This window comes from Balaenoptera acutorostrata, chromosome 15, assembly GCF_949987535.1.
Source record: "Balaenoptera acutorostrata chromosome 15, mBalAcu1.1, whole genome shotgun sequence".
Classification (NCBI taxonomy): domain Eukaryota; kingdom Metazoa; phylum Chordata; class Mammalia; order Artiodactyla; family Balaenopteridae; genus Balaenoptera; species Balaenoptera acutorostrata.
In genome coordinates this window covers 45,458,944-45,480,882 of record NC_080078.1, presented here as the reverse complement: position 1 = coordinate 45,480,882, position 21,939 = coordinate 45,458,944, and the positions used below count along the sequence as shown (strand labels likewise).

Genomic DNA, 21,939 nt, shown 5'->3' with positions numbered 1-21,939 from the left:
GAGGGGTAGCCGGGCTTAGTGTCCTGGCCGGTGTACATTTCAGTGCATTAATGTGAATAAAGCACGCTTGCTTCCACGTGCAGCCAGACACATTTTATCAGTATCTCTCTTTCCTGGGACTCGAATATTCCTGTACTTGTCTCACCCCAGTGCCCCAGCCTGCGCATTGCAACGTGAATGGCGGAATCTGTACAAAGCCCTGTGACCTGCCTGCATCTGGCTGTGACGCTGCTTCTCTCCCTTAGACACAGCCATTAAATTGCCATTTTGTGGCGAGGAAGCGCTCTCCCAGGAAAATTAGCGGAGAAAATAGGCAGCATCACCCTCCCTATACTCGCGAGATGAGGATGGGGTGGCACAGCGGGGCCACGACTGGGGAACCAGCGCGGTTGCTTTGTGTTCACTGAGAACGGGAGCTTTCGGGCTGTGTCTCATCCGCTGGCCTTGCAGCATTAGGATTTGGGCTCAGCGCCCTCGCAGTCAGGGACCCGGGGCTGGGCTCCTTCCTCACCTGCTCAGAGAGGCTGTTGCCCTCCCCAAGCGACTTCCCGAATATCTGCTGTAACAGCAGGTGGTCAGCTGTGGTGGCTGCCGCAAGGAACGTGACTTTATTGCTGGGGTCCTGACCCCAGCCCTGCAACACGTCTTATAAAGGTTTTTGTGTGGTTCCCCAGTTCAAAGTGCTGTCTGAAGGATGCTGTTTGGATTTCAAAATATTGGGTTAAAATTTCTGGGACAGCTAAAGGGAAGATTTGACACGGGGCCTGTTTTTAAAAGTCTGAGCTGATTGCTGCTATGGACACATGATCCCTGTCATCATTGCTACAAATAACTGGTATAGCCAATAGCAAATAGCCAATATTTGTTAAGTACACATGGGCCAGCCTGGGTCACAGAACTGGCCGAGGTGGCCTCATCTGGCCCCACCAGACAGCTCTCTAAACAAGGCGTTAACTGTGTAGATGATGAAGCTGAGGCTTGGATGTTAAGTCACGATTCAAATTCAAACATATATGAGAGGAAGATCCGGAATATAACCCAAGTGTCTGGCTCTAAACCCAGATTCTTAATCACCCCATTACATGCCCCCCTTCCCTTCCAAGAGTTGAAGATTAAAGGAGTCAATACACACAGCAGCTAGGTTGCTGCCTAGCATACCCTGACCACTGAATAGATGTCAGCTCTTTCAGCATCCCTGCCACCATTGTTGTCCCTGGAGTAGCTAAGGGGGCAGAGAGTTAAACCTGGTCATTTGGCCATACGTGGGGAGAGCCTGGCTGTGAAAATGCCAACACAGAGGGAATCATAACCCTCCCGCATCCAAAAAGGGGAGAACACAAGAAGAGCTTCCCAGTGACACTGGGTTCCTGGAGGCAGCCATGCCTGATATCCACTCCTGGAGTTTTCAGTGCTATGTGCCAATAGCACCTTTGCTTTCTTTCTGTTTAAGCCAACTCGAATTGGGGAGCCCTCGCTTGCAATCAAAAGAGTTCTAACATGTTCAAGTAGAGACATCCTCATCTTCCCTGCAATTCCCACAGCCTGTGTCTATCATTTATCCCCTTAAGAGCCGTATTTTCTAAGTCCGAAATCATGATTAATGCCTTGACAAAGAGTTTCTTTTCCTGACCTGAACATTTCATTACAGGAATTTAGTGGTTTATTAAAGGGTCACCTTGGTAAAAGAGCCACTATCCCCTGATTACATGCACCGTGAATCTGGAGCAACTCAGCCCCCTGGCCACGGCCATTGTCTCTCTACTTCCTACTGCAGAGACCCATGTGCTGGCCAATTTTACCTCCCTGGCTGCAGGCATAAAGTCGGGGTCTGCATCTGACTCATTTTTGTGTCCCCAAAGGTGGCTTACATGTAGTCCCATAAAAGGCAGGTTTTTCAGTAAATGTTGATACACAACGTTGGTGTGGTTTTTCTGGGAACTTCTCTTAAACCACCAAATCCCAAGACGTCAGTAGATTTTTTAATCTGCTTTTCCAGACCCCAGAAACACTGCAAAATTAATTAAAGGGACACAGTTCATGCTTCCCCAACACACAACTTAAGCATCTGATTTGGAGCCAAAAAACATTAACCTCTAATTAACTTATATGCTCCTGACACCCATAATGTTGTGATGATGCTAATGCATGAGGTTATTAATTATATCTAATTATTCAGTGAACGGATAGCAAATACCAGCGGAGATGAAAGTCTGTGAGTGATTAACGAGAAGACTCCAGTTTGACAGGCTTGGAGCTGCTTAGCGGCAAGAGGATTTCTGGGGCACTGAGTGGCCTTCACAGAGGGGGAGGGTACTCACCTGGCCTCCCCGGAGACAGAAACTCGAGGCCTGGAGATCCAGGCTGTTTGTGGGCTCAGAGCTTGCCCTGCCAGGTGGGGGTGAGCCCACCTCTCTTTCCCAGAGCTGGGGGGCCCCGGGCCCCAAGCCCAGACCTGCCCATGGTGGGCGGGGCTGTCCTGGCTTCTTAGCAGGTGGGGGCTTAATACACAGTGACTCAGGAGTTCCTGGATGCTGCCTAGGCCTTGAGTAAGATACTGAGAAAGTCATGGGCCGGAGGGAAATGTGGACTCAGTGTTAATTCGGAGATAAGCAGCAGATGTGAATTCTCACCTGGGCGCTTGCACCCTGGGGTACACAGACCAAGGGGAGAGATTTCCAGACCTTCAGTGTCCACATGCTGGCCTTCTTAGTCAATCAGGGGACACGCAGGACCCATGTCCCTTTCCCCCCTAATGGTGCCCACTGACCCCTCATCTCTCCTATTCTGGAAAGCAGGGCTGCCGGAGGACGGCAGGTGAGCACGGGGACCCTTCCCACATGAAACCTTCTCGGTCTGGAGAAGTGCTGGGAGGGTCTGCATCCAGAGATGTAGGCAACGGAGCGTGGGGCTGGTGCAGACTACAGCCAAAGCCACGTTAGATGATCTATATGAAATGGACACATTCCTAGAAAGACACCAACTGCCCAAACTGACTCAAGAAGAAATAGAAAATCAATAAATTTATATAACAAGAGATTGAATTGGTAATACAAAAGCTTCCCACAAAGAAAAACCCGGAATGAGATGGCTTTCCTGGTGAATTGTTGACAAGTATGAAGAAAAATAAAGTGAGCATTCAGTTTGGGCAAAGAGGAAAAAACAACAAAATTGTCCTTAGAAAAGGCAAGACAGGAAATTAAGGACAATAAAAGCAGGACCTGGTGACTTTGAAAACAGAAAATGAGAAGTGAAAAGTAATCTCAAGTTGACTTGAAGACACACGTGTGTGGATACTCACAAGCTCCCATGTGTGCGTTGCCACACACACACGTATGTACATGCACAGATGTGCAATAAACTCAGCCTCACAGGAGGACAATTCAAAATGAGAAAGTGGAGAAACCACAGATGCAGAAAAAACATTCAGATTCAAATTGAAAAGGATACTTTGCTTAGCTCTATGTAAATAAACTTGAAAACTCATGGGGACTGGATGATTGATTCCAGAAGACCCAGGAAACTAACAGGTCGGTGGCCATGTCCGAAGCTGAGCAGTTGTTCAAATGACCCTCAAGAAGCATTGGCTGTGAGAGGAGCAATGACACACTGGTGCACGCCTGCATTTAGTGTGTGCAGCTGCTGCCGTAAGCTGCATACATGTGCACACAAGGCACCATTGTTTTCTGGGCACTTGGGCATGCAGGTGGGAAGAAGCTGAGTTTCCACTGCACATCCTTTTGACCCATCTGGCTGATTTTTACCATGCTCTTGTCATTTTCTAATAAAAAAAATGGGGAAAAATAGTTTCACAAATGCCAAAGAGGTCTCCCTGTGCCTATTATTAAAAACACCCCCAGATACAAGCCTGAGGAAAACTTGGGATGTCATCCGAGGGTGCTGAGTGTCCTGACTGGTGTGTAGATGTTGGTCTCCTGTAATGACCCCGCGTGTCCCACTGGCCAAGTACTCTGTTGGCAATGATAATACCCCGGGCTTGTGGCCCAAAGTCTCTTTTTGCCAGTGGCGGTCCTAACCCATTCTTTTACCACGAAATAATAAATTTGTCTTGGCAGAATGGCTTCTGAAATGAGAACAGTGATGCATGCCCACAGCTGTCAGCCTTTAGCAGAAATTTGTCATATTATACAAAGAATTAAATTCATCCTCCATTAAAAAATACGACTAAAAGAATTAATTAATTTTCAATGTAATGACTGAAGCAAGCAACTCTTGCATAACAATGAGGGTGTCTGAACTTCTGATGAACTGTTTAAAGTGTTTGAGTGTAGTTGAATTCAATTCTCTGATGATAATTGCAAAGATCCGAGACTCCCCTAAAGGAGCCTTTTGGTGAAACACTCTCCAAGGGAACTGATCTTGAGACTAATGAACAAGGGTGTCAGAGTCAGAGGCCATAGCAGACTGTTGTCTCTGTGGCCCCTATGGTGACCTCATGCCCCATTAACCTGGGGCTTGGCCACACGGTTGTTTAGGGTTGGGCATTAGCAAGTGTGAGCTTGGTAAGTGCTTGCATGTTGGGGTTTGTCTTCCTGGGACTCTGTGTCCTGGAAGCCAGCTGCCATGTACGAGGGCCAGTGGCTCGAGGCCACCTGTCATCCGGAAGCCCAAGCTGCCCAGTAGAAGGTCAGATGGAGAGAGCTCTGTGCCATCCGTTCCCAGCCGTGTCAGCTGTCCTGGCTGAAGCCCCGCGGCCCAAGTGTGCACTAATTGGAAGGAAGAAGTGTCCAGCTGAGCCCCGGCTCAAATCCTTTATTGTTGTGTAAGCCGCTAAGTTTTGAAGTGTCTTGTGCAGCTTAGACAAGGGCCAGAGGTCCAAGCTGAGACGCACCTTGAGGAAAGGGAGAAGATGCAGGAAATAAATACACCGAGAGTGATTATGCTGTCGTTGTTAATGCAGTCAGAGCTCCGACTGCTTCACAAGGACTCTGGGGTACAGTGTAGCAAAGATTCTTATGATTCAAGTGTGGTCCCCATGCCAGCAGCACTGACATGCCGGGGCGGCTTGTTCAGTTCTTAAAAACCCCAAACCTCGGGCCCTGCCCCAGCCCTGCTGAATCAGAACCTGCCTCTCCACGCGATTTCCAGGTGCTCCACGGGCACGTTCACGTCTCGGGTTCTGGGTCGTGAGCCCCGGGGATGCCATGCCCTGGGCTGCGAGCAGGTCGTGACCATCTGCACGCAAATGTATTTCGAGATGTCGGTCTCCCTGGAGGCTTTTGCAAGGGAGTGATTCATCCACTGAAGGTCTCACTGCCCCCACGCACGGAATAATCAGCCCTCGTGTTCCCAGCTACCAGCGTACGTTTCCAGGCCATGTGGCAGTCATCAGAAAAAAGTCAGTAAAAAGAAAAAAGTCTTTGTTCACTGTCAACGCAGAGGCACTGTATTCACCAGGAAAGTGACTGCTTGAGAGGAGCCTTGGGGAGGGGGGACAATGGCAAGGGCGCAATGCCTCTGAGCCGCTGGATCAAGCAACTGGAAGTCTGGCCCAGTGCCTTCTTGAAGACTGCACGGAACTGACCCCCATCGTGGGTCAGAACACAAAGTCCAGGCTCTGCCCTTCAGACCTGGCGCCAGGGACCGGGATGTACCGGAGAATCTGCACATCTCAGGACACCACAGGGTCTGCAGTCTTGGCAAGTGGTTCCAGGACCACCCTTCCTACTTTAATCTGAGAAGTAAAGACATTTGATGGTACCAAGCAGCGGTGAGCTGTGAACCAGCAACGTGGAACAGAAACAACCCACAAAACCCCCTGATTTGCAGCGTCTCCTCATTTCTGCAGTGTAGACACTCTGACCACCGCAGACTCCAAGCCACCAACAGTTTAATACCCAGCTCCCTAAATTGAGCCTGTCCGAGCCCTAGAAGCCCGGTCGGGGAGCAGGGTTCTGTGCGGTGCCTCCGCGGAAGGGGATGCTGCCGCTCCTCCAGGCAGGTGCCTGCTCACGGGGCGGCTGGCACACCCCCCTCCCCTCCTGATGACAGCCCCCCGGGCAGGTGGGATGAAGGCATTCAGGGCTAAACTCCCGCCCAGGGCCAGGACGGGGCCTATGTCACGGATGGCGCCCAGGGTCTCTGTGGGGCAGCTGGCCTTGGGAAGATCCCTGGAGCCAGCATCTTTTCACAGAGCGAACGAAGAGCCTGGGTCTCTCCCTGGAGCTCCGTCGCCACCTGGCGGCAGGGTCCCCGTGTGTGGGTGCAGGCGAGGGCGCAGTTGCTTCTGGGATCCAGATGGTGCGACCGGGGCACGTGGTGGGTGAGCTTTGATCCACAGGAGATGGAAGCCACATGGTCCCGAAGAAGTCCCAGGAGGCCTGTGTCCTGTGCCCAGCCGCCGGCCCCTGGCCTGGTCTCCGGCTCCCCTGCCTCACGGCTGCGTCCTTGAGGTGCCTTTGTGTCAGAGCGGTGCTGTTCTCCCAGGCTGTGCATTATAGGGACCAGAATTGAGAACAGTCCCAGTTCCCGCTTGTGCCACTGTGCTGCCTTCCTCTCTCTCTGGTGGTGATGTGGGACGTCACAGGGTCAAGTGTTCCTGCCCTGGCCGGGCGTCCGGGCTGGAGGGCCTGAGTGCCCTGTCTAGCAGCCTGACCTACCTTGGGCAGGATGAACTCCAGGAGCCGGACAATAACGGCCCCGCTCCTCCTGAGATCCCGGGGTTGGAAAAGGGACCAAAACAGGGGAGTCTTTCTTTCTAAAAGCCTTTTAATACCTTCTCAAAACCCCAGTTTTCCAAATAAATATATAATACACAATATTATAACATTAATATATAATATATTCATATACTATATAAAGTAATAAGTAATATACAGTCCCAGCTTTCCAAATATATAAATAATAAAATATAGTATATTATGTTATATTATTCGATATATTAATATATTGCATATATTATTATTTATATATATTTCGGAAGCTGGGATTTTGAGAATATTTTAAAGGCTTTTAGAAAGGCAGACTCCCCTGCTTAGGGAGAAATTTCCTAAGTTATAAGAAGAATGTTCTCTGTAATTTTGCCCAGAAAGGATCACATTAGCGGTTTGGTACCTACTTCTCTACAGCTGTTCTCTCCTTAATGACTCACGTGTGCCCGTGTCCTATAAAGTGGCAGGACTCTTGCAGCCTCGGGTGCCCTTGGCCACGAGTCTCAGACCGCTTCCCAGAGGTGTTTGGGCTCGGACACCTCCAGGCTTTGGAGGGCTGGTGGCCTTGTCGGATGGATACTCTGCAATGTGTTTACGGTTGTCTGATGAATCCCTGCTGGGAGACCTTCTGCATCTCATTTCTCACTCACACGCGCCTTGCTACTTGCCGAGCTCACCCCCAAATCCAGAGGGCCTTATGGTGGGTCGGCGGGAGGTGCCGGGCCACAGGCTGGCTCCAGGGGTTCCCTGGGGGGCACACCCGCCTGGAGGAGATCAGGGGACAGTGCTCTGTGCCCCATCACCTGCCACCACAGGGACGCTCTGTCCTGCCCTTTGTTCAGTGTTGCACATTTGCTGTTTTGCTGTTGTTGACCATCGGGGACTCTAACGCCACCCAAGAAAAGCCTCAGTTATGTTTGGACCAAGAGATGTGATGTCAGGGGGACCAGCAGAGCCTGGGGTGAGCTGCACCCCCGCGCCCCCCGCCTGTAATCACATCCTCATCCAGTGCATCCCCAGAGGCCCCAAGCCCAAGCAGAGCTGTCCTTGGAGACACACCTGTTGTTTCAGTTACCATGGCTTCACAACAAACCAGCTCAGACCTTAGCAGCTTTAAACAACGGTGTTTATTGACCGTGTGTGTACCTGTGTGGGTCAGGAATTTGGATGAGCACAGCCCTCTCCACGTGGTCTCCAGCTCCTTAGTGGCAGGCGGCCGGCCCCCTGTGGAGGCCACGCCCCAGGAGAGAGAGGCGGCCTCGCATCCTGTGAAGGGCGCGTGGGACAGACGCATCTCAGTGCTGCCACATTTAGAAATTCATCGTCCAGCCCACTGTTTTACAGAGGTGACCTCAGCGGTTGTACAAGCTGGACACTCAGGGACAATGCTGCTGGGCCAGGACTGAACAGGCTGGGGCTGGGGACTGTCCCAGGGAGGACTCGGGGTGTCCTGGATGATCCTTGGCCCACACGGGCCCTGGCGATACCCCGGGTGGAGGGGGATAGCTGGGGGCTCCAGGCAGGGGAGGAAGTAGATTTGGCAACGAAGGGCCCCCTGTTGCTGGTGGGTCATCAGTTCCTTCTGACCAGGAGCCCAGCCGGTGGCAGAGGATGAAGAAAGGGGGGGTGGGGTACGGGGGGAGCCACGCAGCCAGGATTGCAGCCAGGGCTGTGGTGTCAGGCTCCATCGTGCAGCTGGAACCGGGCAAGGGGCAAGGCTCCCTTCAACCCCGTCCCTTAGCCAAGGGGGCCTCGCTGTACCAAGGGCCTTCCAACAGCGAGCCTGAGGCGTTTCTGCTGGGGAGGACAGGCCGGGGCCTCTAGCAGCCCTGCTGGGTGGGGAAGGCTGAGGACCGCCTCTTCTTCCTGCGTCCAAGGAGCCGGTCATGTCTCAGATGAAACTCGGGGGTGGAGGAGGGGCTTCTGTGACTGCAACTCCCCAATGCCTCGCTCAGACGTGGCTCCCAGAGCCGGGGTTCAGTGGTATGCCCTGAGCCAGGCTGTACAACGCCCCAAGAGTCTTCCTCCGATTTCCCCTTCCTCCGGGAAGCCCTCCGTGACTTCCTGCAAACAGGGTTCCAGCATCTGCCCTGAGCACCCACTGTTCCAAGGTGAGCATAAGGCCAAGTCCTCCAGGCACAAAGTGCCGTCTGGTCCACAGCGGAGGCCAGACCACGTCGCAGGCCTTGCTGGGCGGAGGGCACAGGACCGTGGTTCTGATGGGGATGGGGACTGGGCGTGAAGGGTGTTGTGCCCTGCACTCCCCAAGGGAATGGGAAACTGAGCCCTCAGCCCCTGGCTCTGGTCAGGTCGGCAGAAATATGCTCACCCACGTTCACCGCAGGACAGCGGGGCTGTAGGCTTGGCAGCTCTGTTACCCTAGTGTGTGGGAAGGAGGCTTATGTGGCTTGCACCCCGAGCAGGACGGACACTTGTGGGGAGAAACTGCAGCCTGGGCTTGGAGGAGGGGCTGGGCAGTGCCCTCCTGGGGAGCCTCATCGCCTGGGCTGGGCGCTGCTACTCGCAGCGGTGCCGAGTTGCCTGGCTCCTGCCCTCACACCCCGTCTCCACAAAGAGCTGCCCGGCCAGAGCCATGGGGGCAGCTTCCCCGGGTGACCCCACTGCAGATGCACCAGCCTGGGGAGCCCCTGCCTGCTTCCTCAGTGTAGCCCCATGGTCCCTGGGCTCCACCTGGGGCCCTGCACATCCAGGCTCACTGCCATCATCTGAGGGAGGTTTTGGGGCTTGGCTTCTGTTTCCACTTGTCACACGTCCTCGTGTGACTAAAAGGTACTCTCTTTGCGCAATTTTGGTTCAAACAGAATATGACTACTGTTCGTGATGGAGAAAGGGGGGCGGGCACCAGCATGCCCTCGTGTTGACAGTTTTGAGAGTAAGGCAGAGGCTGGGGTGGGTGCGAGGATGCTGGTGGGAGGAGGGAGGGAGACGGGGTGGGGGGAGCATGTTAATACAAAAGGGTTTCTGAGTGTGCTCCACGGCCCCAGCGCTGGGGGGCTGGGACCAGAGCCAGGACTCGGCCAGCAGGGCCCGCCTCCAGCCCAGCAGCCGCCCCACGCTGAGCCCAAGAGGCTGGAAAGGGGGCATGTGTGAGCCATGGCCCTACCTGGACGTGGGATGTTTGGACTCTTAGTTAATTTAAATGTTCCTTAATCATCCTCAGATCATCAACCCTGATGAGGGTTGCCATGGCCACAGGGCTCTGGCGAGTGAAGGGCCCTCTGCACTTTCACGTCAGTCACTTGGCCCACGTGAAGCTCAGGCAGCTCTGCTCCCAGCTCCAGGCGCCTCCAGCAGTTACCGGCACCTCTTCCTTCGGCGATGCCCAAGGATCCCTGGTGCTCCCTGGTAGGAACCAGTCACGACAGGCCATCATTCAGTGTTTCCTCTGTACCCTCACAGCAGCATCACCAGGGATGGCAGAAGAGGAAACAGAGGTTCACAGAGGACCAGTGACATGCACAAACCTAGTTATGACTGTCCAGGCCTCGTGCCGGGTGAGGATGTGGTGATACTGGGCAGTTCTGTAGTGTCAGGTGCTGGGCTCGTGTGCAGTATCCCAGCAGCATTGAAATAAGTGCAGGTAATCATCCCGGCTTTTCAGGTGAGTGAGAGGCTCAGAGAGGGTGAGGAACTTGCCTCAGTTCATGGAGCAAGTGAGGGGCTGAGGTGGGCTTCCTGGGTGGCCGGTGCCCACGCTTGGGAGCTGTGGTTTGCTGTGGTTCCTGTGTCTTCCTGGAGCCGGGATGTTCCCCCTTCCACGCCACCGCCCACCCGCCCTGTGGTGTGGCCCTGACGGCCGTGACACTGCAGCAGGGGGCAGGGAAGGCGGGTGTGTACTCCACGCACGGGTGCACCCGGGCCTCACGCACAACCCGGAGCGTGTTTCACGGTTGGACGCCCCCGTTGGGACTGTCCGAAGCCTCAGCCCAGCGGCTCCTGCAGAGTCTCCTTCCAACGGGGGCTGAGTCTTCCAGGCTCCTGCCATTGCACACGACTGTTCGGGACCAGGCCAGATATGTGACGTGTCCCACAGCAGCTGCGGACGTACCGAGGGCACACGGGGGGGCGGCGAGTGCCTGATGCCGTCAAGAGTGGCGCCGACAGCTGGGCCCTGGTCTCCATAATGAACGTCATGAATGTCGCCTGCCCTGCTGTTCCCGGCCTCCTAATTAGAGCGAGGCGTGGTCATCTGTATCCGCTGCAGCTTTTCCAGATTGTTTTTCACCCGTTAGATGATTACGGCTCACACGTGGTCAGACGTTTCTTCTGAGAGTTTAGGTCTTCAGAGTGTGGAACTGTCGCCTCACCCCCTCTTCCATGTTCTAGGCCAAACCCGTGAGACTTCAGGAAGCCCGGGAGCCCTGGGCTAAGAGCCGGACTGCTTCTCCTGCTCAAGGCGTGTGCTTGTCCTGGGCTTGACTGGGTTGTAGGCGTGCAGCCCTCTCTCCTCTACTGAGAGGATGTCCCTTTGTTCACAGGGACAGGTCTCCCGAAGACCCTCTCCTTGTGAGAAGTTCTGCAGGTTACCCAGGTCCATTGCAGTCGGGGGCTGCTGGCTGCTGCAGGAGAAGGACCCCAAGTGTCCAGAGTCTTGAGTACAGAAGTTCAAACTCATTCACTGAGCAGGTTGGCAGGTGGCTCCCTCCATCTGAAGGCTCCTCCCAGGAGTGCGTCCTCCGTGTCTTCCATCCCAGGCCTCATGGTCCGTCCCTGGATCCAGATGCAGAAGGGGAGGTGCGTGGGGAAGGCACTTCCCCAGTCCTGGACCAGACACTGCTGGCCTCGCTGGCCCACGTCCTGTTGGTGGGAACTCAGCAGTTACCGCTGCCTGTAAGGAGGTACCATGCAGTGTGCTGGGTGCCCGGGAGGGAGGAGGGGACACCGCAGTGAGCAGGCCTGGGGCGCAGGTGTGTGTGAAGAGGGCGGGCTCACGGGGTGAGGGACAGACCTGCTCTCAGCACCTTCCTTGCATGTCCTCCTTCTTCATGACCTGCCAGGTAGGAGTTCGTCCCGGACTTGGTGGTCTTCCCCGATGTCTGGCCGTCTCCAACCTGGTTGTGCGTCAGAATCACCACAGTTTTCTGGAAACACAGACACCTGGGGCGCAGCCCCACAGAGGCTGATTCACAGGCCCAAGGTGGGACCTGTGCACCTGCATCTGTAACAAGTCCTGCAGGTCTGGCTGTCCCAGCCCCAATGCTTGGGAGCTGGTTCTGCCCCAGGTCCAAGGAGAGGCGTCCACCGCCCACACAGAGGCAGTGCCGCGTCTCAGGGGAAGGACAGGGCATCTACTCCCGGCCCAGCTGCAGCAACAATGGGTTCCTTCTCCTGGTCCTGCGGGGGCTCCGAGGGCCCCTGGGCAGGGTGGGGAGGATGCGCCCGTCTTGGGGAGATATGAGCCCGGAGATGTATGCAGGTACCGACGATGTCCCTGTGGGGAGATTCGTGTCACCAACATCCCTGCAGAGGAGAGAGCAGACGGCGCCACTGCCCCTCCCGCCGCCCCTGTGGTGACCACCCTCTGGCGTCCAGGTCTCCTGGCACAGAGCCAGTCAGACCCGCAGCTGAGGACCCGGTCCGGCTGCCCAAGTGTCCTCGCTGCACAGATAGCCCCGCCCATGACACTGCCCTGGGAACAGGCTCTGCAGAGACAGTCACTCCTTCCTGCTGTGGTGCCAGGAGCACACTTTCTTCCTCTCCAAGATTCAAGGAGGAATCTGTTATCTCAGCGTCACAAAGCCAAGCACCTCCACGAGGTTTCTCTCTCTAATTTTATTTTATTTTATTTATCTATCTATCGATCTATTTATTTATTTATTAACAACTTTTTTGGAATATAATTGCTTTACAATGCTGTGTTAGTTTCTGCTGTATAACAAAGTGAATCAGCTATACGTATACATATATCCCTATATCTCCTCCCTCCCTCCCACCCTCCCTATCCCACACCTCTAGGTGGTCACAAAGCACAGAGCTGATCTCCCTATGCTATGTGGCTGCTTCCCACTAGCTATCAATTTTACATTTGGTAGTGTATATATGTCCATGCCACTCTCTCACTTCATCCCATCTTACCCTTCCCCCCTCCCTGTGAGCTCAATTCCATTCTCTATGTCTGCATTTTTACTCCTGTCCTACCCCTAGGTTCATTAGAACCATTTTTTTTAAGATTCCATATATATGTGTTAGCATATGGTATTTGTTTTTCTCTTTCTGACTTACTTCACTCTGTATGACAGTCTCTAGGTCAATCCACATCACTACAAATAACTAAATTTTGTTTCTTTTTACAGCTAAGTAATATTCCATTGTATATATGTGCCATTCCACTGTATATATATTCCATTGTATATATATGTGTGTGTGTATATATATCGTCTTTATCCATTCATCTGTTGATGGACACTTAGGTTGCTTCCATGTCCTGGCTATTGTAAATAGAGCTGCAATGAACATTGTGGTATGTGACTCTTTTTGAATTATGGTTTCCTCAGGGTATATGCCCAGTAGTGGGATTGCTGGGTCATATGGTAGTTCTATTTTTAGTTTTTTGAGAAACCGCCATACTGTTCTCCATAGTGACTGTATCAATTTACATTCCCACCAACAGTGCAAGAGGGTTCCCTTTTCTCTACACCCTCTCCAGCATTTATTGTTTGTAGATTTTTTGACGATGGCCATTCTGACTGGTGTGAGGCGATACCTCATTGTAATTTTGATTTGCATTTTTCTAATGATTAGTGATGTTGAACATCCTTTCATGTGTTTGTTGGCAATCTGTATATCTTCTTTGGAGAAATGTCTATTTAGGTCTTTTTCCCATTTTTGGATTGGGTTGTTTGTTTTTTTGGTATTGAGCTGCATGAGCTGCTTATATATTTTGGAGATTAATCCTTTGTCAGTTGCTTTGTTTGCAAATATATTCAACCATTCTGAGGGTTGTCTTTTCATCTTGTTTATGGTTTCCTTTGTTGTGCAAAGGCTTTTAAGTTTCATTAAGTCCCATTTGTTTATTTTTGTTTTTATTTTCATTTCTCTAGGAGGTGGGTCAAAAAGGATCTTGCTGTGATTTATGTCATGGAGTGTTCTGCCTATGTTTTCCTCTAAGAGTTTTATAGTGTCTGGCCTTACATTTAGGTCTTTAATCCATTTTGAGTTTATTTTTGTGTATGATGTTAGGGAGTGTTCTAATTTCATTCTTTTACATGTAGCTGTCCAGTTTTCCCAGCACCACTTATTGAAGAGGCTGTCTTTTCTCCACTGTATATTCTTGCCTCCTGTATCAAAGATAAGGTGACCAGAGGTGCGTGGATTTATCTCTGGGCTTTCTATCCTCTTCCATTGATCTATATTTCTGTTTTTGTGCCAGTACCATACTGTCTTGATTACTGTAGCTTTGTAGTATAGTCTGAAGTCAGGGAGCCTGATTCCTCCAGCTCCATTTTTCGTTCTCAAGATTGCTTTGGCTATTCGGGGTCTTTTGTGTTTCCATACAAATTGTGAAATTTTATGTTCTAGTTCTGTGAAAAATGCCATTGGTAGTTTGATAGGGATTGCATTGAATCTGTAGATTGCTTTGGGTAGTATAGTCATTTTCAAAATGTTGATTCTTCCAATCCAAGAACATGATATATCTCTCCATCGGTTTGTATCATCTTTAATTTCTTTCATCAGTGTTTTATAGTTTTCTGCAAACAGATCTTTTGTCTCCTTAGGTAGGTTTATTTCTAGGTATTTTATTCTTTTTGTTGCAATGGTAAATGGGAGTGTTTCCTTAATTTCTCTTTCAGATTTTTCATCATTAGTATATAGGAATGCAAGAGATTTCTGTGCATTAATTTTGTATCTTGCTACTTTACCAAATTCATTGATTAGCTCTAGTAGTTTTCTGGTAGCATCTTGAGGATTCTCTATGTATAGTATCATGTCATCTGCAAACAGTGACAGTTTTACTTCTTCTTTTTCGATTTGGAGTCCTTTAATTTCTTTTTCTTCTCTGACTGCTGTGTCTAAAACTTCCAAAACTATGTTGAATAATAGTGGTGAGAGTGGGCAACATTGTCTTGTTCCTGATCTTAGTGGAAATGGTTTCAGTGTTTCACCATTGAGAATGATGTTGGCTGTGGGTTTGTCATATATAGCCTTTATTATGTTGAGGTAAGTTCCCTCTATGCCTACTTTCTGGAGGGTTTTTATCATAAATGGATGTTGAATTTTGTCAAAAGCTTTTTTTGCATCTATTGAGATGATCATATGGTTTTTCTCCTTCAGTTTGTTAATATGGTTTGTCACATGGATTGATTTGCATATATTGAAGAATCCTTGAATTCCTGGGATAAACCCCACTTGATCATGGTGTATGATCCTTTTAATGTGCTGTTGGATTCTGTTTGCTAGTATTTTGTTGAGGATTTTTGCATCTATGTTCATCAGTGATATTGGCCTGTAGTTTTCTTTTTTTGTGGCATCTTTGTCTGGTTTTGGTATCAGGGTGATGGTGGCCTCATACAATGAGTTTGGGAGTGTTCCTCCCTCTGCTATATTTTGGAAGAGTTTGAGAAAGATAGGTGTTAGCTCTTCTCTAAATGTTTGATAGAATTCGCCTGGTGAATGTGAATGTGAAGCCATCTGGTCCTGGGCTTTTGTTTGTTGAAAGATTTTTAATCACCGTTTCAATTTCAGTGCTTGTGATTGGTCTGTTTATATTTTCTATTTCTTCCTGGTTCAGTCTTGGAAAGTTTTGCTTTTCTAAGAATTTGTCCATTTCTTCCAGGTTGTCCATTTTATTGGCATATAGTTGCTTGTAGTAATCTCTCATGATCCTTTGTATTTCTGCAGTGTCAGTTGTTACTTCTTTTTCATTTCTAATTCTATTGATTTGAGTCTTCTCCCTTTTTTTCTTGATGAGTCTGGCTAATGATTTATCAATTTTGTTTATTTTTTCAAAGAACCAGCTTTTAGTTTTATTGATCTTTGCTATCATTTCCTTCATTTCTTTTTCATTTATTTCTGATCTGATCTTTATGATTTCTTTCCTTATGCTAACTTTGGGGTATTTTGTTCTTCTTTCTCTAATTGCTTTAGGTGTAAGGTTAGGTTGTTTATTTGAGATGTTTCTTGTTTCTTGAGGTAGCATTGTATTGCTATAAACTTCCCTCTTAGAACTGCTTTTGCGGCATCCCATAGGTTTTGGGTTGTCGTTTTCATTGCCATTTGTTTCTAGGTATTTTTTGATTTCCTCTTTGATTTCTTCAGTGATCTCTTGGTTATTTAGTAGTGTATTGTTTAGCTTTCATGTGTTTGTATTTTTTACAGATTTTTTCCTGTAATTGATGTCTAGTCTCATAGCATTGTGGTCGGAAAATATACTTGATACAATTTCGATTTTCTTAAATTTACCAAAGCTTGATTTGTGACCCAAGATATGATCTATCCTGGAGAATGTTCCATGAGCACTTGAGAAGAAAGTGTATTCTGTTGTTTTTGGATGGAATGTCCTAATAATATCAGTTAAGTCCATCTTGTTTAATGTATTATTTAAAGCTTGTGTTTCCTTATTTATTTTCATTTTGGATGATCCGTCCATTGGTGAAAGTGGGGTGTTAAAGTCCCCTACTATGATTGTGTTATTGTTGATTTCCCCTTTTATGGCTGTTAGTATTTGCCTTATGTATTGAGGTGCTCCTATGTTGGGTGCATAAATATTTACAGTTGTTATATCTTCTTCTTGGATTGATCCCTTGATCATTATGTAGTGTCCTTCTTTGTCTCTTGTTATAGTCTTTATTTTAAAGTCTATTTTGTCTTATATGAGAACTGCTACTCCAGCTTTCTTTTGATTTCCATTTGCATGGAATATCTTTTTCCATCCCCTCACTTTCAGTCTGTATGTGTCCCTAGGTCTGAAGTGGGTCTCTTGTAGACAGCATATGTATGGGTCTTGTTTTTGTATCCATTCAGCCAGCCTGTGTCTTTTCGTTGGAGCATTTAATCCATTTACATTTAAGGTAGTTATTGATATGTATGTTCCTATTACCATTTTCTTAATGGTTTTATTAAGAAATAAATTGTTATTGTAAGTCTTTTCCTTCTCTTGTGTTTTCTGCCTTGAGAAGTTCCTTTAGCATTTGTTGTAGAGCTGGTTTGGTGGTGCTGAATTCTCTTAGGTTTTGCTTATCTGTGAAGGTTTTAATTTCTCTGTTGAATCTGAATGAGATCCTTGCTGGGTAGAGTAATCTTGGTTGTAGGTTTTTCCCTTTCATCATTTTAAATATGTCCTGCCACTCCCTTCTGGCTTGCAGAGTTTCTGCTGAAAGATCAGTTGTTAATCTTACGGGGATTCCCTTGTATGTTAATTGTTGCTTTTCCCTTGCTGCTTTTAATATTTTTTCTTTGTACTTAATTTTTGATAGTTTGATTAATATGTGTCTTGGCATGTTTCTCCTTGGATTTTCCTACATGGGACTCTCTGTGCTTCCTGGACTTGACTGACTATTTCCTTACCCATATTAGGGAAGTTTTCAACTATAATCTCTTCAAATATTTTCTCAGTCCCTTTTTTTTTTTTCTCTTCTTCTTCTGGGACCCCTATAATTCGAATGTTGGTGTGTTTAATGTTGTCCCAGATGTCTCTGAGATTGTCCTCAATTCTTTTCATTCTTTTTTCTTTATTCTGCTCTGCGGTAGTTATTTCCATTATTTTATCTTCCAGGTCACTTATCCGTTCTTCTGCCTCAGTTATTCTGCTATTGATTCCTTCTAGAGAATTTTAAATTTCATTTATTGTGTTGTTCATCATTGTTTGTTTGCTCTTTAGTTCTTCTACGTCCTTGTTAAATGTTTCTTGTATTTTATCCATCCTATTTCCAAGATTTTGGATCATCTTTACTATCATTGCTCTGAATTCTTTTTCAGGTAGACTGCCTATTTCCTCTTAATTTGTTTGGTCTGGTGGGTTTTTACCTTGCTCCTTCATCTGCTGTGTATTTCTCTGTCTTCTCATTTTGCTTAACTTACTGTGTTTGGGGTCTCCGTTTCTCAGGCTGCAGGTTTGTAGTTCCTGTTGTTTTTTGTGTCTGCTCCCAGTGGGTAAAGTTGGTTCAGTGGGTTGTATAGGCTTCCTGGTGGAGGGAACTGGTGCCTGTGTTCTCATGGATGAGGCTGGATCTTGTCTTTCTGGTGGGCAGAACCACGTCCAGTGGTGTGTTTTGGGGTGTCTGTGAACTTATTATGATTTTAGGCAGCCTCTCTGCTAATGGGTGGGTTTGTGTTCCTGTCTTGCTAGTTATTTGGCATAGGGTGTCCAGCACTGTAGCTTGCTGGTCGTTGAGTGGAGCTGGGTCTTAGCGTTGAGATGGAGAGCTTTTGCTGTTTGATATTACATGGGGCTGGGAGGTCTCTTGTGGACCAATGTCCTGAACTCGGCTTTGCCACCTCAGAGTGCTCAGGCCTGGTGAGAGCACCAAGACCCGGTCAGCCACACAGCTCAGAAGAAAAGGGAGAAAAAGAAAGAAAGAAAATAAATAAAATAAAATAAAATAAAGTAAAATAAAGTTATTAAAATAGAAAAAAATTATTAAAAATTAAAAAAAAAAGAAAGAGAGAAAGAAGGAAGAAAGCAACCATGCCAGAAAACAAATCCACCAATGATAACAAGTGCAAAAAACTATACTAAAAATACAAAACAGAACAAAACAAAAAATGGGCAGTCAGAACTCTAGGACAAATGGCAAAAGCAAAGCTATACAGACAAAAATCACACAAAGAAGCATACACATACACACTCACAAAAGGAGAAAAAAGAAAAATATGTATATATAAAAAAAATTAAAAAAGGAAGAGAGCAACCAAATCAATAAACAAATCTACCAATGATAATAAGCTCTAAATACCAAACTAAGATAAACATAAAACCAGAAACAAATTAGATGCAGAAAGCAAACCCCAAGTCTACAGTTGCTCCCAAAGTCCACCGCCTCAATTTTGGGATGATTCGTTGTCTATTCAGGTATTCCACAGATGCAGGGTACATCAAGTTGATTGTGGAGATTCACTCCACTGCTCCTGAGGCTGCTGGGAGAAATTTCCCTTTCTCTTCTTTGTTCACACAGCTCCTGGGGTTCAGCTTTGGATTTGGCCCTGCCTCTGCGTGTAGGTCGCCTGAGGCCATCTTTTGGGAAGTCTGAGGTCCTCTGCCAGTGTTCAGTAGGTGTTCTGTAGGAGTTATTTCACATGTAGATGTAGTTTTGATGTATTTGTGGGGAAGAAGGTGATCTCCACGTCTTACGCCTCTGCCATCTTGAAGGCACCCCTCTCTCTCTAATTTTAAGTGCATTTTTTCCCAAGCAGAGCAGGTGTCTGCAGCTCTGGGCTCTTGGAGGATGCTGGCAGGTCCAGCCTCAAGTGGGGAGGATGGCCAGGGCCTCTGTCACAGAACACTTTGATTGTTCCTTTTTAGGTGGGCAGGTGGATTCTCAGATGCAGAGAAAATCCACACTCTTGGTTTGGAACCTGTCCTGTGTTGCATTTTCCTTTGTAGGAAGAAGAAGCGCCCTGTCTGCTGAGAGGAGTTCCGTTTGGCCTCTGAACCTCAGTTTCCCTGTTTGTGAATCAGAGAACTAATTCCCACCATCCTGCATCACAGGGCCTTTCTTGAGAGGATCAGATTTAATCAGATTCAACAATCTATGTACAACACTTACTGCTTCCCAAATGACTGATGCTGAGGGAATAAACAAACTCATAAAATAAGATGTCCGTCCTCGAAAAAATCGTAAAATTCAGAGGAAGGTACAGTTATGTCAACAACCAGGATGTAGGGCTGAACTAGTGATCACGAGGCAATCACAGTCCCGGGACCCCGCCTCCATGTCAGGCCTGCTACCCGCCTTGCCCCCACTTTAATGACGAGGGTCCATCACATGCCTGCAAGGGGGCAGCAGGACCCAGCCTGTCCTGCTGGGACTGGAGATGGTGACCCTTGGGAGCAGGGGCTGTGTCTTCTGGACCTCCTTGTGCCTCAAGCCCAGCAGAGTGCCTGGCACAAGGTCAGTCTCTGAGTTTTCTTAACCATGTAACATACCATACACACAGTGATGTGTATAACAGTTTGAGAACCATGGCCCCCCAGCCCGAGCTCCCCTCTGCTGACTGCACCCCCTCTCTATTTTCTTCCCATCATCTTTCATCACCTAAGGAAACATCACTACAGTTTGGATTCTCCTCCTTTGAACCAGATCAAAATGGACCACGACAGGCATCTTCTAAGACGTGTGTTTTCTGCTTGCTGCTGTCTTGAGATTCAGACAGTTGACGTTCCCTTCAGGGCAGGGCTGATGGCAGTGGGTCCATGAATGCTGCTGAGTGAAGGCAGCGGGTGTGGGGGTAAAGACCCCGCGTGCCCGGCAGAGGAGGAGGGGGGAGTCCTGGGCTTGCAGGAGCCTGAAAGCCAGGCTTGGTGACAGCTGTACCCCCTGGACCTTTGAGGATGGGCCTGACTCTGCTGGGTGCCTGCATAGGTCAGGAGGCAGCCAGGAACTCCAGCCAGACAGGGCACAATGCCAGGGCATCAGCAAGGGCAGGGAGGGGGTTCGGGACTCCTGGGGCGGAAGCAGGACTTCATTCCCTGCAGACACTGCTGCCCCCACCACCTCCACCATCAGAGGAGGCCCCTGCCCAGAGGGGGGACTGAGCTGCCCACACTCAGGCCCCCTGGTGAGCTCTTGAGTCACCGGATCTCGGCATTCCTAGGTGGGGCCCTGAAAGTGGTCATCCACAAAGTCCAGGGACTCTTCCTGCTCTCTGCCTTGGCCATGTCCTGTCCATCCCCTCAGCCTTTTCCTGTCCATGACCTTTCCCAGGACGAACGTCCACCAGACACAAAAATTTCACAGCCCTTCACCCAATTCAGTCCCGTGGCAAGAGCTCCATCCCCAAGGCCAACAGAATATGCGTGTCTTACAAAACTTGCTGGGACCACATCCAGGGAATGAAGACATTACAGTAGGTGACTGAGAAGATGCCCACTCTTCCCCAGCTTGTCCCATCTACAAATAGTTTGAGTCCACATATGGATTCTCTGGTGTAGACAGACAGCAGCCCAAGTCACTGTTTATTCTTCAGCTGAATCACGAGTTGGACTTTGGTGACCTGAGGTGTTACAACCGAAGGCCCGAGGGAATGGACAGCTGAGTGTCGTGCTTGGATTTTGTGAGACACCCCCGCCTCCCACCCAAGATGTGCAGGTATTTTATCTATCGTTCATCCCTATCTATCTATCTATCTATCTATCTATCTATCTATCTATCATCTATCTATCTATCTACCAACCTACCTACCTATCATCTTCAAACTGACCTCAAATGACCTGATTCCAGTGAAAACACAAGCCCAGTCCCCTAGAGGCCATAAGGGCAATGGATACCCTCCCTGGCACTTAACTGGCCCCTACAGAGCACCGTGAATTCAATCAATCTCTGCTGGTCAGTCGAGTGCCCAATGGAGGCTGCATTCAGACGTGTGAACCTGTCTCTCTGGCAGGTAAGTGTGTCCCCAGCTCACTGGTTGCTGGAGGGGAGTGCACCTCTGGGTGGCAAGGACACTGGGCAGTGCTCAGCTAAAGGGACAGTCATCTTGGTGTCCCTGCATGGCAGGGCCTGGGGCAGCGGCGAACAGGAACCTCGGTCAAAGGCCAGAGCCATCCCGACGCTGCTGCTGGGCTCGGTGGAAGCAGGAAGGCTGAGCCGTTTCAGGCCATGCACGGCTCCCCCCTGGAGAGCCCGGGCCCCCTCACCCTTGGGGTGTGTCCACCTGGGGCTTCTCCCTGGAGGACCCCACATTCTGCACCCGTCACCCCAACCACCCTTCCTGATCCTGCCGTGTGTCTTTTCCATCCAGCAGAAGTGGGAAAATCTTTAGACCCCTGTGATTTCCCTGCCCTGTGACTCACTCAAGACACCCTCTCTGCTACGAAGACCCACAGGGAGCCCCGCTCCCAGGGGTCACCATGCCCTGCCATGTGGGACAGCTGTACGTGCGCTTGTCATTGACCCTGGAGCCTGTTCCAAGGCTGCAGTGGGCCCCACCTGTCACTCCTGCAGCTCCTTAAATGCCCTGTCCATCCTCACCCACATGGAGCTCTGACCCCTTCCCGTGGGTCAGGGAGATGACAAAGTCATGCTTCTCTGGTGGGGAGCCAGCCGTCCGCAGGCCCCGGCTGTCTGCGGGTTTGGCGTCCACCCTTGGTTTGCTA

General features: G+C 49.3%; 1 long non-coding RNA gene across 1 annotated transcript in view; it reads left to right on the top strand.

The window, feature by feature from the left end:
* Nucleotides 1-10,072, top strand: part of LOC130704937 (uncharacterized) — a 35,379-nt gene extending 25,307 nt beyond the window's left edge. The window contains exon 3 of the long non-coding RNA XR_009005489.1: nt 9,850-10,072. This is a non-coding gene — a long non-coding RNA (uncharacterized LOC130704937). The remainder of the gene's footprint in view (nt 1-9,849) is intronic.
* The last annotated feature ends 11,867 nt before the right edge of the window (nt 10,073-21,939 follow it).